Source organism: Lissotriton helveticus, chromosome 10 (genome assembly GCF_964261635.1).
Source record: "Lissotriton helveticus chromosome 10, aLisHel1.1, whole genome shotgun sequence".
Lineage (NCBI taxonomy): Eukaryota > Metazoa > Chordata > Amphibia > Caudata > Salamandridae > Lissotriton > Lissotriton helveticus.
Window position 1 is genome coordinate 232,629,457 of NC_136071.1, and position 23,316 is coordinate 232,652,772.

Sequence of the window (23,316 nt, forward strand, 5' to 3'; positions counted from 1 at the left end):
GGTTAAGATGTCCCGCCTCCAATCAAAACTTTAACCTTTCTTAAATGCAAGACAAAATGTATTTTGATTGAACAAAGTGTTTTCTGCAGCTTGGACTTTCCATTACGAAGGTACAACAAAAAAATTTATACAATTTATAGGTTTATAAATATGTCCATTTTCAAATAGTATAAAATCTGTTTATGACACTTTATATATTTATTTGCCTTTTTATATAGCGCACCAGAAGACAGACAAGGAAGTCATTTCAATTGCTAAACAGAACGGCAATTGTAAATTAATAAATAAATAAATAAATAAGATCAGCCTTAGACAGATCAAGTTAACCAACATTTTCAGCACGAGTAAAACAATTTTATATCACCATTTACAGAGGACCAGACACAGTGTCAAAACATAAAGCAACAAAATAGAACTGTTTAACTGTAATAAGGCTGTAGTTAGCGTCTTATTCGTCCAACATTTTAGGCGCAGGTGGAAGTTAAAATCTTATTCAGCCAGCATTTTATTTACAATCTGAATTTTATATCAAATGCATTGCATTTCCTGAAACTTAAATAATTCAGCTAACTCAATTTTATTAGACTTGCATTGTCACCCTATGAATATGTTCTTTTTCAATCACACCCACACACCGCTATTACGTCTATAAGGATTTAATCTGAGCCAAGCAACCTTTCCACCAAAACATGGGACAACTTTGCCACCCTCAAAATTCATAATCAACCGAAGAAATGGAGCACACCTTTACATGACCTGTATGTAAACAGTCTGAGCTGGTCATATTTTGTCACAACAGTTGGCAACAGGGAGGTCACCACAATGCACTTTTAAGCAGTTACGTTTGAATACTTGATCAGACAATCATAATAGCTCACAATATTTATAATGGTTTTCAAGCACACTACATCTGCTTACAAGGTCCATGAGGATTGTGCCTGAGCCAAGAAACCATTCTACCAAAACATGAGCCCACTGTGCCACCCACCAGCCAATCCATTCTAATGGAATTTTAGATGAATAACCATCCTTTCTCCCATGAAAATCAACTTGGCCCACAAATGTTCATCTTGATCTTAAAGGGAGCTTTCCTTTACTCTACCTGTATGTAAATTATCTGAGCTCACCAAACTAGTTGCCCTTACCTCAAGGCATTCCCATGCACAAATAAGTAATCACAGTTCTCTTATGGGCAAATTACACTGGATTAAAATAATTTATGTCATTTTTCAAACTCTCTACATCCTAATAAAAGCTTGATGAGATTTTATCCTGAGCCTAGCAAACAAATGTTTCCACCTGGCCCCACCGTGCCACCTTCCTGTGAAGTTATAGACGAATAAGTAGCCATCCTTCCTCCAATGAAGATCATCTTAGCTGACAAATTTGCTATTGATCCTAATAAATGGAAGCATCTCTCTACTCTACATGTATCTAAATTGTCTGAGCCGAGCAAAGTCTATCACAACAGGTGGCACCAAAGTGGTCACCCTCAATTGTTTCCCAAGCAATTACGTCCAAATAAGTAATCATAGTTCTCGTATAGGACAATAACATTTACTCATAGATATTTATGTTGATTTTAAAACACACTACACCCCTCTAAAGGGTCCATGAGGATTTAGCCTAAGCCAAGCAATGTATTCCTATGGAGATATATAGACAAATTGTTCCTAATAAAGGGAGCATCCCTCTATACTCTCTTTATGTAAATTGTGTGACCCAATCAACATTCGTTACAACAGGTGGCAGCAAACTTGTTGCCCCCACACCACAATGCAGTCCTATGTAGGCACATTTGAATAGACAATCATAGTTTTTGTCCTGAGCCAGGCAACGTTTTCACCAAAACATGAGCCCACTGTGCTACCTTCAGCCAATCCATTCTTATAGCTTTATAGACAAATATGTAAACATCCTTTCTCTCTTGAAGATCAGCATGGCATACAAGTATTTATATTGATCTCAATAAAGGGGAAATCCCTCTACACCATATGTATTTAAATTGTAATAACGGGTGGCACCAAACTGGTTGTCCTCACATCAATGCCTTCCTATGCAATTACGCCCAAATAAGTAATCACAGTTCTCTTATCAGAAAATCACATTAGCTCACAAATATTTATGTTGTTTTTCAAACATAGAGCAAACACTATAAGATGATGGACTGAGAGATGAAACCCCAGTCACAGATCTGGTTTGAATCTATTATCATTCTTCTGCACACTAAGCCATCCCAGTTTGAACCCAGCCATATGCAAATCAGTCTTGACCCTGCTCCTCATGAGAACAGTCCTGCCCGAACTGCCAGGCCAGGTCCTCTCTGGAGCGGAAACAAGCATCCTGGCATGGGTTTCCGGGCATCACCCCTCATCAGTCAAGCTAGCTTGAATCCAGTGGCAACGTGAGCAAGGGACCCATGTCTGGGCATACCCTGGCCACTTAGGGCAGACATAGCAAACACAATAAAATGATGGACGGAATGCTCACATTTTTCAGACACTCACCCCCAGTCACAGATCAGGGTTGAATCCATCATAATTCATCTGCTTACTAAGCCACCCCAGTTTGGACCCAGCCATATGCAAATCAGTCTTGACCCTACTCCTCATGGGAACAGTGCAGCCTGAACTGCTAAGCCATGTCCTCTCTGGACCGGAAACAAGTATCCTGGGACTGGTTTCGGGGTATCACCCCTAATCATCCAAGCTACTTTGAATCCAGTGACAAAGTGAGGAAAAGACTCACATCTGGGCAGACCCTGGCCACTTAGGGCAAACATAGCGAACACAATAAGATGAAGGTTGGAGTTCTGAAACTTGTTTTACCCCAGTCACATGTCTGGGTTGAATCCACCAACATTCTTCTGCTCACTAAGCCCCTCCAGTTTGGACCCAGCCATATGCAAATCAATGTTGACCCTGCTCCTCATGGGAACAGTCCAGCCCGAACTGCCAGGCCACGTTCTCCCGGGCCTGGAAACAAGCATCCTGGGACCCGTTTCGAGGTATCATCCCTCATGATATAGGCAAGCATAAATCCAGTGGCAAAGTGAGCAAGGGAGCCACGTGTGGGCATACCCTGGCCACTTGGGGCGAACATAGCAAACACAATAAGTTGACGGAGTGCTGAAACTTTTCTGGGGTTAATGTCTGAAAAGTTTGGCTGATGAGGGGTGGTACCCCAAAACTGGTCCCAGGATGGTCCCAGGATGCTTGTTTCCGGTCCAGGGAGAACCTGTCCTGGCAGTTCAGGCTGGACTGTTCCCAGGAGGAGCAGGGCCAAGACTGATCTTGCATATTGCTGGGTTCAAACTGAAATGGCTTAGTGAGCAGAAGAACAATGATGGATTCAACCCAGATCTGTGACTGGGGTGAGTGTCTGGAGACCTAAAGTGCATAGAGTCTCTCCCGAACTAGATCAGCTAGTGTACGACTATAACTGGCCTGGAATGTGTCACAATATTTGTTTATTGTATATTGTGTCTAGTCTGTGATTCTGGAACTTGTAGAGCTTGTAATAATCCTCCATTGCCAGCAATCATGAAACACTTTAAGGGCCAGATGTAGGAGCCAAAACACCGGTCGGCCGTTACCGACCGGGATATAAGAATTGGCATGTAGGGGCCCTATTTTACCGATTCGGTAAATTTACCGAATCGGTAAAATACCGAATCAGTATTTTTACTGATTCGGTAACTTCAAGATGTAGGTGGGACTCTTCTGAGTCCCACAGGCCTTACAGATTTGGTATTTTACCACCCAATCCAATTGGGTGGTAAAATACCGAATCCAGGTGTGCATGCACATGTGTGCATGCACACCTATGCCATGTGACAGACAGACATGCCCTTAGGGCATGTCTGTGTGCCACATGGCACACATGCCTGTATTCGGAGTGCTAGAGGGTGTCAAAGTGACACCCCCTGCACCCTTGCTGGAATCGGTATTTCCCGATTCGGTAATTACCGAATCGGTAATGCCTATTGATGCCTATGGGCTTCAATGCCCATAGGAATCAATGGGCATTACCGATTCGGTAATTACCGAATCGGGAAATACCGATTCCAGCAAGGGTGCAGGGGGTGTCACTTTGACACCCTCTAGCACAAGCTACAAGCTCCATTTTACCGAATTGATTCCTATGGGCTTCAATGCCCATAGGAATCAATGGGCATTACCGAATCGGTATTTACAGAATCGGTAAATACCGAATCTTAACGATTCGGTATTTACCGAGTCAGAAATACCTAAATCCCCCCCCCCTTCTATTTTACCACTTTTTAAATACCGAATCGGTAAAATTCGGTATTTAAGAAGTGGTAAAAAAGAATTACCTACATCTAGCCCTAAGTCTTTTTATATCCACTAACGGTAGCTCACGGTGTCTCACTTGTTTCTGCTGATTGTTGGCTCGTTTTCAGGCTGCCCTTCACATTTGGATGGTGCACCAATTGATTTGCGTCCACACTATTTGGTGGAGATTATGATATTGACTATCCATATCTATGTCGACTCATTGTCATTCTGTCTTTTAGGTGGGTTGTGTCCCATTATAATTAGTGTACATAAGGTACTGTTTCCACCACACATATATAGTGGCTGTGTGGATCGGGCACTTTACATGTTGAACTACCGTCCAGATCCCCTGTAGATTAAGTTTCAAATGGTCCTGACAAAATGCCCAGATTATCCGTGATTATTGTATTGGCAAGAAACATGTCGGCCCCCTTTTGATGTTTTCATTTGAAACACAAATTAACATTAATTAATTCACTGTTTTATGCTGTTTTTAGAAATGGCAAGATCCATCACCCTAAATAAATAGTCTTACATAATGTTTAGGTGTCTCTTAGTCATTTTTAGATTTTTTCACTTTCCTCACCAATCTACACTTCTAGCACCCTCCTCCTAGGCTCATCACAGCTACCAATATCTGAAAAAGATCTCCGGCAAAAGGCCCCTTCAAGGGGCCCATTGGGCATCGCAGCGCAGGCCCAATGAGGAGCTGCCCGATGATGAAACATGCCACCCAATTTGGTGAGTGAGGGCTCTTGCTTCTGAATATTCATATTCCTCTGACTTCGATTGACTTGAGTTAAACATCTACAGGGTCCACCCTCTTTTTTTTTTAAAGGAAATGCCTAACCTGTGTTTGCCAAAACATCATTAATATTTGTGAGCCAATGTGTTTTTCCTTTACAAGAACACTAACTACTTATTCGGACGGGCCTGCATAGGAATGATTTGCGTTGAGGCCAACCAGTTTGTGGCCACATGTTGTGACAAATTTTGCTTGGCTCACATGATTTACATGCATATAGTATAGAGGAATGTTCAATATAAATATTTGTGTGCCACATTGTTCTGCACAAGAGAGAGGATGGTTATTTATTCGCCTGTGACGCTACAGGAATGCATTGGCTGGAGGGTGATACAGTGTGCTCATGTTTTGGTGGAAACGTTGCTTGACTTATGCCAACTACTCATAAACCTTGTAGAGGGATGTTGTTTGTTCGAAAAACAACATAAATATTTGTGATCCGATGCGATTTTCCTTTAAACAACTATGATTACCTATAATGCATTCTGGTGTGGGGGCGACACAATTTACATAAAGATAGCGCAGAGGTGGAAACATTCCTTGGATCACCACAGGACAAATCCTCATCGACCTTGGAGTGGGATGTAGTGTCTTGCAGAGAGAAATCTGTGCATTGTGTGGTAAATCTAAAGGTGAAAAAGGCATCTCAGTCAAGGTAAAGCAGCAGGACCTGCTAATGTGCGATGCCGCAGAAAAGCAATTGGTAAGAGGATACTCACGGCGTCCAGTGCAGAATTCTGCCAGCGATCTACCCATTCTGCAATCTCAGAGGTATCCAAGGTGGGAACTCCATTGCTTAAGACGCCGAAGAGAGTGCCATCATCCTGGATCAATAGTCAGAGTTGCGCACACGCTAGGAGCAGGCTGTCATGTTAAATATTAAGCCACCCTAAAATGGTGGTCCCTGTCTTTGTGGCTTTTTAGTCCTTTCTGTTTTTTATATGCGAACATACATGTTCGTAACTCCACCCATTAATGCAGGAGCACAACACTCGCTTTGGCGTCTTAGGTGACTGACTCCCTTCCCTGGGGCTTGCCACAGAAAGTCATCTCCCTCCCCCAGACTACAGAAAACCTACACTTGCGGAGGTCCACTATCAGTGTGCTGAACTCACATCTTTCATCAGAGCTGTTCTGGACACTGTGCAGTTTTGACCCTATCCTCCCAAGTGGCGAGTCTAGAATATTCAGGCTATGATACCAGTGTCTAAGACTCAATCTTGGATTTTGGTGAGAATTATCCTGAGGTTGCTGGGCCTCATGGCCTCTTGCATCCTGCTTGTAATTCATGACCATTGCCATATGCAGGCTGTGCGGTGAGACCTGAAATTCCAGTGAGGCCAGCATCAGGAGAATCTCTCTGACATGGTTCAGATTTTTGAGGGAACTGCAAATGACCTGCAGGGGTGACTGACAAACTGCATTTGTGGCTGTGGCAGGCCACTCTCTTTTCCCTAACCAGAGCTTACTGTAAATACAGATCATTCACTCCTGGGCTTGAGCGGCCGTCTAGGAGAGGTGGAGATCAGAGGACTCCACATCAATCTGTTGGAGCTTCAGGAGAGCCGGTTGGCATTGAAAGCCTGTCTTCCTTCAATCAGGGGAAGGTTGGTACAGATGTTCAGGTACAACACCACTGCTTTGTGATACTGAAACAAACAGGGCGGGCGGGGTTGTGGACCCTCTGTCAAGAGGCCTTGTGCCTCTGGACATGGCTAGAGCACCAGGGCATATCCCTAGTGGTTCAAAAGCCCAGAGGGCTCTCTGAATGCCAGAGCGGGCAAACTCAGCCATCAATGCCTAGCAGATCCCGAATGGTGTCTCCATTCGGAAGTAGTGCAAGGTCTCTTCCAAGAGTAGTAGATCCTTGTTCAGATCTGTTCGCCTCCATTGAAAATGCATAAGGTTAGCTGTTTTGCACACTGGCAGCTCTTGCTCAGAGACGCTTCTTGTCTTGAGTGGAGCTCTGCCCTCCTGTACGCCTTTCCACTAATACCAATCCTGCCCAGATTTCTCAAGAAGATCAGGAACAATCGTCCCAAGACATCCTTGTGGCTCCCTGATAGGGCACAGGGAGTCTGGTATCCCGAGCTGTTGAGCAGAAGCATTGGACCTCCGATCAGGCTGCCTCTTCAGGAGGATCTTCTGTCACATCAGCAGGGTAGGGTCCTGCACCCAACTCTGGAAATGCTTTGCCTTCATGCATTGAGGTTGAGCTTCAACAGTTGACAGCTTTTGACCTTCCGCATGAAGTCTGCAATGTTATCTTGCCAGAACGGTGATGGATTAAACCCAGATCTTTTGACTGGGTGTGAGTGTTTGATTGATTCAGGTGCTCCGTCCATCACCACCCCTTTTTGTACCCCTTTTGGCCGCCATAAGTGTGGCGGGGTATGCTCAGACATGAGTCCCTTGCTCACTTTGCCACTGGATTCAAGCAAGCCGGGCTGAAGACGGCTGGAATGCCAGAAACCGGTCCTCAGAAGCTGGTTTCCGGTCCAGGGAAGACCTGGCTTGGCAGTTCGGGCTGGACTGTTCCCATAAGGCACAGGGTCAGACTGATTTGCATATAGCCATGTCTGAACTGGGGTGGCAGAGTGGGCTAAAGAACGGTGAAGGATTAAACCCAGATCTTTTGACTGGGTGTGAGTGTTTGATTGATTCAGGTGCTCCGTCCATCACCACCCCCTTTTGTACCGATCTTGCCAGCCAGGCATCCGTCAACCAAGATGGGATATGTGTACAGTTAAGTGTGTTGACCCTCTAACTGCACTCCTTTCCCAAGCTCTTTTGTTCATTCTCACCTCAGTTCAGCACGGCTCTGCTTTCGGCATGTTGAAAAGTTATCTTTCTGCCATTTCAGCAATTTTTCAATTACCATATCAGCCATCTCTTTTCAAATCCCATATGGTACATAGGTTCCTGAAAAACCTCCAGCATATTTTCTCACCAGCGCCCTTTACTATTCTTCAGGGGAACCTCAACCTAGTTCTGACATTTCTGATGAACACTCCCTACAAACTGCCCCACAACTGTCCTCTCAGGCTTCTCACCATAAAAAAATTGCCTTCCTAGTGGCGATAACGTCTTCCCGGAGGGTGAGTCACAGGCACTCTCTGCCAATCCTCCATACCTTATCTTCTACTCAGACAAGCTGGTCCTTTGAACGCAAGCGTCTGAGTGGACGATCAACTCTTCGTGGGGCATGTTGGCCCCAAGAAAGGGAAGGCAGTGCAGAAGCAGATCATCTTGCAGTGGATAGTGCCCTGCATTGAAATCTGCTACGCATTGGCGAAAAAGCGACCCCCGAGCATTCGCCCTCTCACTCTGCCATAGCCAAGGCTGCGACCACTGTGTTACCCTGCAGAGTTCCTCACCTGGATGTCTGTCAGGCTGCAACATAGGCTTCCTTGTACACGTTTACGAAGTACTATTGCCTGGACAGTCAGGTCCGGTGTAACAGTAACTTTGTCCGTTCGGGCCTACATAGCTATTTAGTCTAATCCATATTGCAGTCCCACCTCTGGGTAAATATTGCTTGGTTATCTGTTATAAGGTAAGGAATCTGCGGCTAGAAGTCTCTACCAGATGAACATGTTACTTACCTTCGGTAAAGCCTTATCTGGTAGAGATTCTACCTAGCCGCAGCTTCTTCACCAACCCTCCCATCCTCCACTCTCTGCGAACGGATGATAGTGTCAGGGAATTACCCTTTAAGGGCTATAGCTTCGCACACCAATGGTCCATTTCCTCATGGCTCTGCACTTCTGCCAGTGAAATTGCAAAAAAAAGAGAGGTCAACAAGCTGGGATGGCACCCATATAGGCATTTTGCACTTCACTTACGGCGCAGATGACGACACCACACAGAGCTGAACTATGCCACCTACTGGCATGCAGGGATACTGCTCACCAGAAGTTTCTGGATCCAGTCTGCTGCCTGGAGAATATTCTACGGTAAAGAAAAGAAAAAATCCGAAACCAATTAAGAGGAATAGAGTTGGTTTTAATAAATAAAATGATACTTGAATGGCAAAACTCCAATCAGTAGAACCAGAGAAATGCAATTTCAAAGTTATTAGTGAAAATAGCGCTTAAAAGCACACAGCACCACTAGCAGTCATTGAATGTAAGAAATTGGGTTAGGTTATTGGTTGGGAGTAGGTGGTAGCCACACTCAAGCAACAAACACAATCCTCGTCAGGGTGAACCACAAAAATTCAGTAAATTAACCTGTGATTAATCGTCTGGTAACTTGGCACAACGCAGTCAGCTTTAGCTTGGAGACATATTTATGCAGCACACAAACAATAATAAAGTGAAAGCTAAACACAAGAAAAATCCTAAACTAATTTTGATAAGTAGAGTACATTTTAATAAATAATATGATACCAGAACAACAAATTTCCAATCAGTAGAACTGGAGATATGCAATTTCAATATTTATAGTGGAAACGGCGCCTAAAAGTAAAAAGCACTACTTGCGGTCATCTGGCTGTGCTATGCCAGGGCAAAGTCACAAGCAGGAAGAGTGTCGCCGAAGGTCGTCACTGTATCGCGAAGAGAAGGCTTGGCATAGCAGATGTGCATTGTTGTAGCATGAAGAGCCAGTCGGGCGTCGCGGACGGTCGTTGCTGGAGCTCCATGTTGGCAGTCTCTGCAAGCTGTTGTTGCTGTAGCGTGAAGTTTAGCTCTTGCATTGCCAGTCATTACTGGAGGTTGTTTTCAACATTAAGAGCAGGTCTGACTGGAGTGTAGCTTAGGAAGTTGTTGCCGGCAGCAGAGTCTTTGCGCAAACAGGCTGTTTGCGGTCACAAGGAGCCCAAATTTTAGCATTTCTACATTTGGTTCAGGAGGAGGGCACTCTGGTGCTAGCCAAGGGTCCAGGATCTGGGGATGCACCCCTTGGGAACAAGAGGCTGAGTCAAGCTGAGGCCAGCATGGCTCATGCAGGCCCACTTGCAGGTCCAGGCAGGTCCATTTGCAGCAAGTCAACTGGGTAGTTGCAGAGAGCGTCTGATGCATGTTGTGTTCCTGAAGCTCACACATATGGTCAGCCATCTGACCCTTGAAGTCACTCTGATTAGTATGGGATGAAGGCAAGCCGGTCTAGTCTTCCTTCTCAGACAGCTAGGCTTTTCTTCAAGCACCAGAGCAGTCATCTTCTGTAACTTTCAGAAGTCCAGGTATGTTCTGATGAGTAGCTCTGGTGGTCCAATATTTACGCTTAGTGCCAGTCTTTCTCTGGAATTCATATCCCTTCCCCTGTCAAGGCTCCAAACTGTCTGGGGGGAAGGGAGGTGACAAAAGGCTGGGCAGGCCTGGTGCTGCATTCCTTTGTGTGCAGGATTCGAAACCCTTTAAAGTGTAAGTGGAGGTGGGTACAGACCTTCCGTAGTCATCCGGTCGACAACTAAGCCCCCTTTGTGTTACTGTCTGGAAGCAATACACAAACTCCCAACTGCAGAGCCACTAACGATCATGTGACCCAGGACACTAGCAGAAGGCACAAACGGTTTGGATAAAAAAATGCCAACTTTCTAAAAGTAGCATTTTCAGAATTGTGGTTCAAAATCAGAGTTTACCATTAAAGACAATTTTAAATTACAATGTATTTTAGAGTAAACAACCTATATCTATCTGCTCTCTATCCAAAATTATCACTTAATAAATGCAATATGGTAACCTGTGTTAGTCAATAGGAGACATAGGCCTTACAACAGTGAAAAACTATTTTAGGAGTTTTTCACTGCCAGGACATGTAAACCATAAGTAGGTACACGTACCCTACTTTTTAAATTAAATTCACCGTGCCCTATAAGGCTTTGCGGCCTACCTTAGGGATGGCATATAAGTATCAAAAAGGAAGGTTTAGTCCTAGAAACAGGTTTATTTTGCCAGGCCAATACTGCAGTTTAAAACTGCACTGCAGGCTACAGTGGCACACCTGTGACATGTTTTAAAAGCTACTTTAGTGGGGTGCACAATCAATGCTTCAGCCCACTAGTGGCATTTAAATTTCAGGACACATCTAGTACCATTTATGAGGGGCTTATATGTAAATTAAATGTACTAATCAGGTAGGTGCCAATTGTACCATATTTTGGAGAGATAGCACCAGCACTTTACCGCTGGGTAGCAGGTAAAAGGTGTCCAGAGCCCAAATGCTAACATAAACGGGGGCAGCACCAGAATGCAAAAATCTAGGGGTGACCCACCCAAAAAGGGCCAGGTTCAACAAGTGTGATAGTCATTGACAAAAGAGGGTTTGGAGTTCCACTGCGTACCTGAACGCCTCTTGTGGGATCGAAACACTGCCTATGTAATATTGCTCAGTGGGTTGTGAAAGTCTTACAGTCCAACTGAATTTCTTATTTGGGTTGGCACTTTCACTTAGTCCTTGTTGTCAAGGGGTTAGAAATCTGACCCATGTGACTCATGGGGGACCCTAGAGAACGTACCACTAGAGCTTGAGGATGCATGCCAAAAAATGTATCCCTCTGAGCCTGCTTTTATGTTTGTTCCGAGTGGTACCGATGTTCCTGTTGTACTGATTTTTGCTATGCACATAACAATTTATAACCAAGGGTCATAAGATGTTGCTAACCTCAAAGGCCTTATCAGTTTATTGAGTTCTCTGAAGGCTTCTGTTTCGCAAAGCATATTTGGGTTCAAGGAGTAAGCGCTAAATCTGAGTTTGGAAGCTACTCCATAACGAAGATTTAATCTAATGGTTTTTGTAAAGGATTGCATTATTCTTCTCTGAGAATATAGGGTAAACTAAAACTAGCACAGTTTTAGATGCAGCCAAGGTTCATTGTTATACCCCTTCGCCTTAGGGTGTTTTTTTCTCCAGACCTTTTGCCTGCTTATCTACTCTTTTTGCTGATTCCTTGTGTTGTTCTTTGGACTCTGAGCACTTACCACTGCTGACCAGTGCTGAAGTGCAGGTGCCTCTCTCCTAAACATGGTAACCCTGGTTTGACCACAATTGGTGTATTTAATTTACTTGAAAGTCCCCTGTAAAGTGGTAGACCATATACCTAGGGCTTGTAAATTAAATGCTACTAGTGGGCCTGCAGCTCTGATTGTGTCACCCACACAAATAGCCATTCAAACCTGTCTCAGGCCTTCCACTGCAAAGACTGTGTGTGCAGTTTACAGCCAAATCGACTTGGCATTTAACACCCCTTGAAAAGCCTGAAACTCCCCATTTATTACACCTAAGTCATCGCTAAGGGAGGCCCTAGGTAGGCCATAGGGCAGAGTGCTGTGTAAGTAAAAGGTAAGACATGTACTTTTAAGTTCTGCTCTGCTGCCCTGCTACCTGCTGCTCTCTGACCCTGGTGAGGGAGAGCTTGGCTCAGTCTTGAACCCAGAGTGATCTCCAAGGGCTTGACAGCTTGCCTCCTGTTGCTTGAGACTCAGGGATATCAAAGTCTCTACTCCTACTCTTGTGCCTAGCCCATTGGAAAGTGGACCAGACACTTGCTTCCGAGAAATCTATGCATCTCTTGGCTGCGTGTAGCACAACCGACACATCTACTCTGCGGCAGGAGCAGAATCGGTGCATCGCATCGGAACCAACAACACCTGCAGAAACTGATGCTTGGAAGCACATCCCTTCGACTGCGCAGAGATACCCAGCACATCACACTCGGAACCAACGCTGCTCAGATTCGGCGCTTCAGCTTCGTAATCAACACATTAACACCACTGTATGAAGAAGCTCAACACATCATCTCACCTGTGGGGGCCAACATCAACGCATCGCCCATCTGTACCCCTCATCTCTCTGTTGCGACCAAGATCAAGGTACTCTGATCCCTGGACCTGTGTGGTTCCTGTATCCATCCTATGCTCCATTGCAGTCGGCTTGAACTGTTGCCCTGGTCCAACATGACCAGATTACTTCTTTGGCACTTATTGCCTCTAAGCGCTACAGACACTTTTTATTCTTTAAAAATTCATATCTCGACTTCTACTTATTGGACTTTCATCGTTTTGGTCTTGAAACATTTATAAAATTATTGTCTATTTTTCTAACCTGGTGTGGAGTCTTTTTGTGGTGCTTTAATTGGGTTACTGTGTGTTGCACAAATACATTTCACATTGCCTCTTTAGATTAGCCTGACTGCTCTGTGCGAAGCTACTAGAGGGTGAGCACAGGTAATGTTTTAGTGTTTATCTGACTTACCCTGACTAGAATTGTGGTCCCTACTTGGACAGGATGTATACCTCTGCCAACTAGAGTCCCAATTTCTGACATTGTTGATCTGCTGTGAGAATACCATATAGTAACTCATTGTTCACTACTTCTCCATACTAAAGACCAATTTGAACCCTTTTTCAATTCTCCCTAAATTGGCTTTTTGGTTTTTTGCTACAACCATGTTTCTATCTGGAGAAGCTAACTTGAAGACCTACACTGTGGGCCAGCTCAAGGATTGTTGTAAGGGGGTAGACCTGCGCACTAAAGGCTTCACCAGAAAGATGGAGCTGCAAAAGGCACTGAGAGCCTGGGCAGAAGCCTGTAATGAAGGGGCCAAGACCCCAAAGGAGGAGTAGCAAGAAATTGAGGAGGATGAGAAGCTGATGCTAGATGTTTAGGTGGATCTAGTACTGCCTGTGGAGAGGGTCAATGACTTGCTGGCGGCAGTGGTGGTTCACAGAGCTGGGGGCAGTGACTCATCAAAGAACCTGTCCCCAGAGGAGCTGGCAGACAGGAGGGAGGAGAGAAAGCTCAAGCTGGAGCTTGCCACGTTAGAGCAGGAACAAAAGCTTGCCAAACTGAAATTGTAGAAAGAACAAGCTCTATAGGAAAGAAGGTTGGCTCTTGAGGAGAGAAACATGCCTATGAGCTGGGCTTCAAAGAGCTGGACAACAGAGCACTTCAGGTGGAGTCCAGCAGTAATGGTGGCAACATACACACAGCACCTACTAGTGAAGTAAGAGTCCACATACCCAAAGACTTGGTGCCCAGTGATGTTGTAGGGGATGATATAGACAAATGTTTGCAGGCTATGAAGTGACTCTAAGAGTGCACAAGGTCCCAGATATGTCCTGGGGTGGGGGGGGGGGGGTGTTTGTGGAGGTACATGACTACAGTAGGGAGGAATACCCTCTTGACCATGGAGGTGGGGGACCAGACACACTACACTGCAAAGAAGGCCATTCCAGTCAACAAGTTTTGACTGACACCTGAGAAATGCAGACAGAGATCCAATGCCAGCCACAGGCTCTCATCACAGACCTGGGTGTATTTCTTAGTTTATGCTAGCAAGGTACTGATGGGTGGGGCAAGGGGCAGCAAGGCTGATGATGATTCAGGACTGTACAACTTAGTTTTGAAGGAGCACATGCTTGATATTTGTTTTCCAGAGCTGCACCAACTCCTGGTAGATAGTAGGCTTACTGACCCCGGGAAGCTTGCTGAGGAGGCAGACATCTGGGTTAGCACCAGAATGTCTAAAACGGTATCTGGGGGGACTTCCAAAAGGGTGATCAGGGTTTCCATCAGAAGAAAGTGGGGGGAGATAAAATGAAGAAGTTCTCTCAAGACCCCCAAAACAGCTCACACGAAAAGGGTCAAATTCTCAATCTGGCCAATAGAAGAAAAACTATCCTGACAAGAGTCAGCAGCCAACAACTCCCAAGTGCTATGAGTGTTTTGAGTATAGGCACTACACGGGAATCCCAAGTGCCCAAAAATAGCACAACCACCCTCTGGAGGAAAATTACCAGAGGTGGTGAGTATAGTGCTGGGGCAGGAGTTTGTCCCAGTAATTGAGGGGGAGTTCAGAGAGGTTACCCTAGTGTCCCTGTGTGACAGTGAGATGGTTCCTAAAATCCACGTGCCATTACATACTGCAAAGTGTAGTCAGTCTGTCATATCAACTTTATTCGGTCGTCAGACCACAAAAGTGCAGAATCCATAAATACAGCCCATTAAAAATGTTGGTCTAACATCTTTAAATAAGCCATCATTATACATAATAAAATCAGAAGTAAAATACAATGGCAAAGCCAACCATCTAAAAATCTAGGCAGTATACAGTAATTTACTTAATGACGGAACAGTTGAGAGAAAGGGCTCACAGCTGATCAAATTCATAAATGCAGCCCAATAACAATTTCTAGTCTAACATCTTTTAGAAACCATCACTATACAAAGTGGGCCCGATTCACAGAACTAACTTAAGACAAAATCCTAAACTTACTTCCATTTTGGTATTCACAGAAGGCACTTACGCATTTTGGTATTCACAGAAGGCACTTACTCATTTTGGTATTCACAGAAGTTACTTTAGGACTCCTTAATGCCTTCTGTTAATACCGAAATGGTAGTAAGTTTAGGATTTTGCTTTAAGTTAGTTCTGTGAATCGGGCCCAGTAAGATCAGAAATAAAATACGTTGCCAAAGCCGACCATCTACAAATCTAAAAAGTATGCAGTAATTTACTTAATGACGGAGCAGAGGAGAAAAAGGGCTCACATCTGATCAGATCGTGGGGCCTGGTACAGAGAAGCATTAAGATGTTCAGAGCTATAACACTAAGGTTAAATAAATATAATCATAGTGTGGTGCTTCTTCTAGTGTGGTGGCGCATAAAAGTATTCATTTGGCAATAATCTGTGCAGGTCAAACTAGCTTCCCCCCAGGAGATGTAACTAAGGTATGCCGGTCCACTGGCCTGCTGAGAAAGGGTCAGAGCTGGTCTTTTTGGCCTTTATTCTTAATGCCGACATATGCCCCAGGAACTTTGCAGTTGCGCTCAAAAATAATGGTCTAGCATCTGATTTTAGTATGCGCAATGCTACCCCATGGTTACGGGTGCCAAGCTGTCTACATTCAGGGTTACCCATTTTTTCCTAGGACCAAAGATTGCAGGACAACCAAAGAAGACATGACCGATTGATTCTATTGAGGCAAAGCAACAAGGGCAACCTTTGTCCGCGGCAGCATTACCTGTCCAGGAGTTTATAAATGTGTTCAGGGGTAGAGTACCCTGCCTAAGTTGTGTATAGAGTTTCCTATTGGCAGGCACCTGGATAGGATCGAAATATCCTTCCAAGGTGCACTTTTACTTGAAGTCCATAAATTCCTCGGTTAATCTCCCCCACCTGGTGCCCCTAGTGTCGTTCTGCACTACCCACTGCCAATACAATGTTTTGATTTGTGTCCTGGTGGGGATTTCTAAGCTGTTAGTGTTAAGGTGCAGATTTCCTCTAGGACAAAAGCATACAAGGACAGATCTGGAGTGGTTAATATCTTCTGCCAGAATAACAGCGAGTGAAGTTTTACCAGGTCTTTAACAGATTTTATTCCCATATCTAGTTTAAGCGTGTACTTGGAGGGAGGGACACCAGGTTCCTAAAGAACTTGTTATTGGTCGTTGTCAAATTGCTCACTTTTTCAAAGCCACACAGCTCTGCCCCATAACGTGTACTGCTCACAGCCTTACTTTTATATTTCAAGGGCAGAGGTGATCAGTTTTGTAAAGGAGCAGCAGTGTTCCTTCCTTAGGGCCTCTGTTACCTGTGTAAACTTAAGGTAGGCCTTATTTAGATGTTTTTCCAGACTATGCCTTCTGACAATCTAATATCCTGGTAATCAAAAGAACTCACTCTCTCAAGAGGTATGCCAACCAGAACTAAATGCCCCTTATATGTTTTATGTGGATTTAATAGCACCAGTTTTGTTTTAGTGGTGTTTATTTCAAGGCCTCTATCATCGCAAAAGATCTGAAAGCGATTGAATAGAGTTTGGAGCCCCATCAGTGTTTTGGAGACAAGTAATGTATCGTAAAAAGTGGAGTGGAAATGTTCTCATTCCCTAAGGTGGGCACGTCCACTGGTGTTACAGCTAGAAAGTCAACCACATTATTAATATGAAGGGAAAATAGGGTTGGGGCAATAAAACTGCCCAGTCAGACACCCCTACTGATTTTTATGGGATCCGTGACTTCACCCTCACCACCCCATCGCACCCTAGCCTAATTATCTTCGTGGAAGCATTCAAGTAGCACCAGGATTTCTGGGGCAGCCCCAGCTCCTCAGCACCTACTAGAGCTTGTTTCTATTCATGAGGTCAAATACAGACTTCAAATCTATAAACGCTACTAATAGACTCCCCTTGCCTAGTGCAACCAACTTCCAGTAGAGCAGAAAGAACTGGAAGACCTGGTCAATAGTTCCAGTTTTTTGGCAGAAACCTGCTTGGAATGGGGACAAGATATGTTTCTCAGTTATCCAGTCCTGAATCCTCACTAGAAGGGTACGGCAGAACACTTTGTAGATGCAATCAATCAAATTAATGGTCCGGTAGTTAGAAGGATTGCTCCTATCGCCCTTTTTGAAGATGGGTATCACCTCAGCTCCTTTCCAAGATTGTCGGATTGGGCTTCCCCTGGTGATGTCATTTGAGAGCGCTGTTATGTATTCTGCCCAATTCGCCTTGTAGCAGTGGAAGAGATCCCTTGGGATCCCATCTGTCCCGTCCGCCTTGGCAGGTACAGTGGCTTCTATAGAGGCCAAACTTTGTTCCTCAGTAAAGGAAAGCTGTTTTCAGTGCTGGTAGATGTCTGGGAGGTTGGCCGTGTAGCAGGGCAATGAGTGTTGGTATACAGGGCACCAAAGTGCTCAACCCAGGTAATAGCCACAATGCTATTGGCTAAGGGAGACTGTATTTCATGATACCCTCTTCCCACAAGGGCCCAAAATTTCCTAAGGCAAGTTGTGAGCAGGCCTCCCCTAATTCTCTTCACTTTTTTCTCATCCCATTCACGCTTGGCCCTTGCTAGGGATGATTTATATAGTTTCCTGAGGTCAAGTGCCAATGGCATGTTTCTAAGCCTTATGGCTGCTGCCAGATGTCTCCTTAATGACCTGCATTATCGTGTAAACCGTGGGTTTGCCTTGGTTGTTACCTCCCGATTTGACCTGGGATAGTGGGATAGTGCGATGAAACTTCGGGCTAGCTGGTCAAAGAAATTTGAATGCAGCGCACTTAAATTTCGCAATGTGCTCGGGTCATCTGGTAAAGATTGAATCGCAACCAGGTGATCCTCAAGTTCCCGTTTTATGTTGTTTAGTTTGGATTCATCCCCCAGGACCATTTGCCATTTAAGGCGGTGCATATCGTTCACAGGTGACACTTCTTTAGTGGCCATTATGTTGTTCACTGCACTCTCCTGTTTGCCCCATGGGTGTGCCAGCCTCAGGCTTAGTTGGTTGTGGTCACTGTCACAGTTTTTGGCTATGGTCATGTTGATTACAGTTGGCCATAGCCTCAGGTCAACAAGAATGTAATCGATGCGGCTAAAACCTGTTGGGCCATTGAAAGTCAATTCCCCTCATCTATCTGAGTGTGTTCTCCCATTCGTGGCCCTCAGCCTATGTTCTGGGGTCAATGCGTTCATTTTTAAAGCTGAATGTGACTGCTTCTTGATTGGTGGGAGATCAAGGGATGGGACTGACCATGATTAATCCTCCTCATTGACACGATAGATGTCCTCCTTATCGGGGGGCTCAAAGGGTACATTGAAATCAATACCCATCACTAATGAGTGCTCAGGCCCCCTCATACCCAACAGCTCATGAAGAGCTAGTAGGGTGGGGAATTTACCCGCTCTGGTGCTCCTCGCATAGACGTTGATAATATCTATAACCCTGCCTAGTCCACATTGTAATCTAACTGCTAGGATGTCTGGGCTATTAGTGGGCAGCACGCTGGCTATACAATTTAATCCGATGCTGATCAAAGTCAGCAAGCCTCCAGATGGTCGTCCCTGTTTGGCAGCTATGGCCGGCTTATGGAATGGCACAAAGCCTGCCACAAATGTGGAAGTAAGGCTCCAGGTCTCCTGCAGTGTGCAAATGTCTTGTGTGTTGATGAGCTCAGTCCACTGGGGCAGGCATAACTTGCTCCTTATGCCAGCCACATTCCATGAAACCATTTTGAGCTGGAGGTGACCTACCATCTGCGGCAAGTCACGATGAGCATAGGCATCCTGATTCTGTTCTCCCTGGGGCTGGATGTGACTGTAAATATCAGTAGCTGTGGTGTTATGTACAGCTCCACCTCCGAGATCAATCTGTGGGGACTGTGTGGTATGTGTTGTATAGATTGAAAGTTCTAACCCAACCCGTAGATTTGATATTGATGGTATCTCGGCTGGCTTTACAGCATCAACATTTATAGCACTGCTATGAGCTCTAGTTGCTTCATGCATGGCTATAAGACCTGGGTGTAGCCAGTCATTTTCAGCCAAAGAAGATGGCAAATACTGCCTCCTGGGGATTCAATTGGAGGTGGGACGGGAAGTGTCAAGGGGAGTGGCAGGAGCCATCTGTCGCTTAGGCTGGATGTTGGAAGTTGGTGGGAAATGTCTCCTGGGGATCTGGTTGGAGGTAGGGCAGGGAGTTTCGGAGGCCAACTGCTTCTTAGACTGGATGTAGGAAGATGGTGGGAGATGGTGGGGACTGCCTCCTGGGAGTAATGTTAGAGGTAGGGCAGGAAATGTCGGGGGCCAACTGCTGCCTAAACTGAATGTTAGAAGTTGGTGGTGGGCATGTCCTGTCTTCACAGCCAATTAGAATATACACTATACTTTTGTTGGCTAGTGAGAGTTCAATAGTGTCTACTGTGCTGTTGGCAAGAACACGTCTCCTGGCACTCAGAATATCATCACTTATCATCATAGACCTGCATCCTCTCACATGCCTAATCCAATGTATGGATTCATATCTTAAGGGAGTCCTCGTTCTCTTATTTCGCAAGAGAGCAACTTTTGGGTACATTTGTCATATAATCTACACGGGAATGGAATAAAGGCAGTTTGAGTTGAGAACTTAGGGGAAGATTAACAAAAAAGTCATGCAACGCAGCGCAGCCCCCCACGAGGCTGCACTGCGTTCCGCGACAGGGAGGGAGCAGGAGAGTGCCATATCTTCAAAGATATGGCTATCTCCTCCCCTTTCCCATGTGCCGGCTCTGATTTCAGCTGCCATGCGCCATACACACACCTTAGCGCCGCAGCGCTAGGGTGTGTGCATGAGTCCAGCACAGGTTTTGTACAGGAAGGGTACTGTACAAAATATTCTGCTCAACACAAGGGAAAGCTTTTCCCACTTTGTATGTGTGCTTCACAGTGGATCACACATGCAAAGTCGGAAAAGGAAGGAGAAATGAAAGCATTTCTCCTTCCTTGCACCTAGTAGAAATGGGTGCAGTTTTCTCATGCTAAACCCAATTAACTGTTTTTTGTAAATTGGGTTTAGCGTGAGAAATCTTGGGTGGTTGCATAGGAATGCCCATGCACCACCCTTGGTACGCCCCCATGGCGCAAAGTAACACGAAGCAGTGCAGTGCGTTGCTTTGCATTACTTTTACATTATTTCCAGCGCTAAACAAGTTTGGCACCAGAAAGTAAATTACAGAAAAAGATATTGCTTCGTTTTGCATCACTTTTGTGACGCAAACAAAGCGCAAAAGCTTAGTAAATCTCGCCCTTAATTTCTTGGCTGTCTCTGCCCCCCCCCCCCACAATTCCCAGAGCAGGTGGACAATGCCCAGGTGCCCTTGCATACGACTCAATACCATACTTGGCCCCCGTAACCCACTCTACTTGATTCATCCTTGATGGTAGAGTACTATAAATGCCTACACTTTGCTGGTCTTTGACGATTGAGGGAGGTGTAGGATTCGCTGAAAGAAATGGGTGGAAAAGTTGAGTTGTTTGGGGGAGATGTCTCCCATTAATGACTGCTCTCAGTGTGTCTATTGCTGGTTAAGTATCTAAATTGCCCAGGCCTTCTAGTTTATCAAGCAGCTTGACCATAAGCCTGGTGAGAGACCTGATTGTGGCTTTAAGAGTGATGACTTCCCTGTGTAGGTCATTATTTTTCGCGGGGTGCTCACTACCCTATCTGTCTCGTTAGTTACCACGTCCTCCTGGTACCCTAGCATACTTCAAGTACCCAGTGGGTCTGGTGGGTCTGAAAGGGGTAGAAATATGTTTCTGCATGGGAAAACAGCTATAGCTATGGACGCAGCAATGCCAGGGCTGTGCATGGTTTCGAGTGACTCATTAGTGGCCTGCAATGACTGTTTCCTAGTTGTTGCCAATTTAAACATACACTGGATGCACCCCAATTTTAGAGTGCTGGCAAGTGCAGGTACTTGGGAGGCAGTGGGATAGGCGTTAGTGTAGTACTGTTTATTTTGTTCGGATATATGACGTTACAACGCATACTATTACAACGCATGTTTTTACAACGCATTTTTTACAACGTAAATACTATTACAACACATGTTTTTACAACGAATACTATTAAAACGCGAAATAGTGTTATTCATAGTAATATGCAATAACAACGAATTTATTTACAACGCATACCATTACAACGCAAAAATATAAATTATATATATATATTTTTTTTTGTAAAATAACCCCTAAGACGGGATCCAGGGAAACTAGGGGTTTTGGGTGGGGAAATGTTTTAAAATGTAAAGAAAACTTATTAAATAAAAAATAATATTTATAAATAAATGTAAATATAAATGTAAATGTTTATTTTATTAATTTCTATATATTGTTATTAATACTACAGTATTATTTCATAGATATAATTTCTATATATTGTTATTAATACTACAGTATTATTTCATAAAACAAAAAGTAATATATTTTTAAATTAAAAAAATAATATATTCATTTATTAATATTGAATTTATTTGTATATTTTTTTTAAATAATTATTTAAATATATTATAAATTTAAATATAAAATAAATTAATAAATCAATACAAAAATTAATTTTAATATATCAAATAAATTTTAACATAATATATTTATTATTACTCCAATATGATTTATTTAATAAAAATGTAAATTAAAATATATAAAAAAATAATAATTGCGTTGTAAAGGTACTTACGTTGTAAAAGTATTTGCGTTGTAATAACATGCGTTGTAAAAACATGCGTTGTAAAAACATGCGTTGAAAAAGCATTTGCGTTGTAAAAGTTTCGTTGTAATTGTTGAGCGTTGTAAAAGTTGCGTTGTAAAGGTAACATACCATTTTGTTCATTAGCGGCTGAAGGGTTCGTCATCCAAAGAGAGAGAGGAAACCTCATTCGTCGGTGAGCGGATTGCGAGAGGAAACCTCATTCGTCGAGAAGTAAAAAGTCAGCGCACAAGCTGTTTCATTTGAGGAAGCTTGTTGAACATCCAATTGGTCAGGCATACTGACGTCACGATTTTGTGTGCGTAATGTGTCTGTGCTTTCTGATTTATATTTAAGTGTTCACAGGCTTGGAGCAGTTCTTCTCTTAAAGTAAATATTTCTGATTACGAGAGATATTTGGTTCGGCCAGCGCTAGAGTTTAATACTCTTTTGTATAAAGATTGGTAGCGCGCCAGTGCACGAGTCTTCGCAGTCACGCTTTGCACTTTTGATCATCGTGAAGTCTGTGGTAACGCGCTGCACATTTGAGCACTGCCGTGTTTTCCTTATTCAACGCCAAGGAACTGCGTTTTCCTTCAGGCGGTAAAACGGGATGTTGAATCAGCTATTAACAGTGTGCCTAAGTTCATGTGTATTCTTTTTCCTACTGTAATGTTTACAGGTAAAGCCTGGCAGCATTGAGGTGACGAATTTCATAATAGACATTCAGTAACCATTTTAATTGGAAGCTGAGTGTCAAATCAGTTACAGGAGACTAATTCATAATAGACATTCAGTAACCATTTTAGTTGGAAGCTGAGTGTCAAATCAGTTACAGGAGACTAATGAATGTTTTCTTTTGTTTATTTATTTCTTTTTTTTTTCTTAGTTAACTGATTTTGATGTTTTATAAAGACATGCTGTTTTAATCTAACTTACTGGTTTAAAATTTTGATCTTGTTGGAAAAACATTATACCTTCATGTAAAACGTGTTTTAACATTATGCAGCCCGTAGCACCGCCCCCACCCTTTTTAGAAACTCCGGGTGATCCACCTTTTCAATGGAAGAGGTGGTATGATGCTTTTATTACATACATTGGTGCTATTGGAGGTTCTCGTTATAGGGCAGAAAGAAAAAAATGTTTATTATTGAATGCTTTGGGGTTTGAAAGGAGAGAAATTTTTAAACATTTACCTGCCCTGGTTCGAACAGCTGATGATGGTGAAATGGACGAATTTGGTGAAACAGTTAAGAAGCTTGAG

General features: G+C 43.8%; 1 long non-coding RNA gene across 1 annotated transcript in view; it reads left to right on the forward strand.

The window, feature by feature from the left end:
* Positions 1–23,316, forward strand: part of LOC144785132 (uncharacterized) — a 265,850-nt gene that overhangs the window by 10,436 nt on the left and 232,098 nt on the right. The window lies entirely within an intron of this gene.